Here is a 2535-nt window from a genome sequence, read left to right on the forward strand (position 1 = left end):
TACAGAATGTACATTGGCCCAACGTGGCGTATGACTGACGGAATTAATTGCTATGGAAAGAACTTTTAATAAATCAATTAAAGTTATTAATATATAGGAAAATACAGAAAAGAAAGAACACTGGAAATATAAGCGTATAACTCGAACTTTTTATACAAGAGCAACAATCACAATATAAATAAGTTTCATGTACACTACGGAGTTAAGAAGAGGACACAAAAAATAAAAAATGGAACGAAAACTTTAAAAAGATTTGCAAAACTTTTCCATAACAAAAAATAATTATGGAAGTAACATTTTTATAGAAATTTATTGCAGCGATTTTGTTGTTAAACTTTCGTGAATATAGAAAATATTTGTTAAATGCCCTCATTTCTCCAGCCAATCACAAAATTAAGCAACCCTGGCACAGGGCAGTACAAAATTTTGCGCAAACTGTTTTTTTCCTTTAAAGAATTATTTTAAAAATTTAAAATCAAAATAAAAATATCCTGCAAACTTTTATTATGCACTGAAGCGGGCGATTGAGAGTTGCTTACAATATCCTTTCAATTTTATTTTTATATAAAAAATTTTATTTTATTTTATTTATTTATTTTTTATTTTTTTCTTTTGGTATTCGCCTGGGCTTGTGTTTTGAATTGTTTCTGTGTGGATTTTATTTAAACTCCTATTTATTTTATTATTTTTTTATTAGCAATTTTTTTTCAGAACAGTCGTAATTTTTTTGTTGTTTATGTTTTTCAGTGTTATTTTTTGTTGCAATTTTTGGCGATATTCTGGCGTCAGCAGTGGTGTAAGCAGCACATGCGTTAAATGATGACAATGTTGCCAGAATTTATGTTTGATGATACAAGCGGCACGTTGAAAAGTTTAAATTAAAAGTTTTTAATGTTGAAGTGGATTTTTCAACTTTTTATGGAGTGTTTTGCTGTTTTTTGAACAATTGCTATATAGTTACTTCGACTACATATTTTGTATTTCATGTTTTATGTTTTTACCATTTATTTATTTATTTAAGCATATTGACTTATTGGGCACAAGTGTTTCGTTATAAACAGCGCTAAATATATCGCCTGTTGAAGTTCGATTGGGCAAAGTTTTGTGTGGAGATAACGGGTTTATATGCCTTCCAATGAATTTTGATATTGCAGACTTATTTCTTTCACTCAACTTGTATTTAATATCTTAACATCACCTTTCGAAACCAAATCCATAAATTTTGGAACTGCAGTTTCGTTTTTTTTACTTTAGGTGTAAATAATAATTTCATCCTCACCTTTCGGGTATTTTAATTCAAAAGTACATTAATTCAAAAGTGTTATTATTTTACCTTTGATATAATACTATATATAATTATATACATTAGGGATGAGAGGATGGTACTGCTGAATTAGGAATTACAAAAATGGTTCCAAAATAAACAAATGATTAACATATAACAAAAATTTTTAAATTATTTATTTGAAAATTAGTGATAAGTAGTGACAATTCCACTGACACGTTTAAACACAAAAAGAAAAGACGTTTAAACACAAAAAGAAAAGTTAACCAACTCATTGAAATCCACCTCCGCAGCAATAGAACTTTCACATTTGAAGTTTTCTGAAAATAAAAATGCAAAAATATGATTTGCTAACGTGAACGCAAATATAATTTAATGAAAGAATATTATACATAGCTTCGGCTATCGTTGAATGTCCAAGAAAGAATAATGTCTAGCTGCCACATGAGTGAGATGAGAATTTGCAGTAAAGATGGACTCTCGCTTGGTGCATTGCAGAGAGAACAGAACTTTAACGCATCTGCAGATGACACCGTTGATTGTTGACGATATAAAAAGTGCGTACAACAGGAAGAAGTTCTCTTACGCTTGAGTATTCTTCGACCAAAGAATCTATAGTACAAAGACCCAGCGGCACCATTATGCCAGCGCTGAAAAAGTAAGCGAGGAGGTAATAGCTCTTTGTTTTTATTTTTCTTTGTTTTCGACATTTGTGTTCGACATAGGCAATTTCGGGGTTGAAAATATAAAAGAATGAAGAAGAAAAGCAAAGGAGTATTAAGAATTTCTTGTTTTGCCTACATTGTATACATTTAGTCTGCTTTTGATTTTAGTGAAGTACGTGCAGTGAACAATTTTTAATTTTTAAAATCAAAATAAAATCAAAAATATAAATAAAATATAATTTGTGAATTTATCATAAACTCACTGTAAGTATATGCAAAATTAAGTAAATATATTTAAAATGATAATTGAAATTTTTGTTTTGTATTATATAGATGCTACTGCGTCAAGAACGATTAATTGAATAATGTGCTGCGAATGCAGTCATTCTAAAGCAAGGGGTAAAAGGTAGTCAGCTGTTTCAATTGGAAAATTTTACAATTCAAACTGAGGAGGATTTAATTCAATTTAATGAAGAAATCACTGCCGTTGTATTAGTTGTAAGTTAAATTATATATGTTTCTTACTTTCAATTTCAACTTATTAATATATTCACATGTAACAATTTTACTAATTCATATATTTCT

This window comes from Teleopsis dalmanni, chromosome X (genome assembly GCF_002237135.1).
Source record: "Teleopsis dalmanni isolate 2A chromosome X, ASM223713v2, whole genome shotgun sequence".
NCBI lineage: Eukaryota > Metazoa > Arthropoda > Insecta > Diptera > Diopsidae > Teleopsis > Teleopsis dalmanni.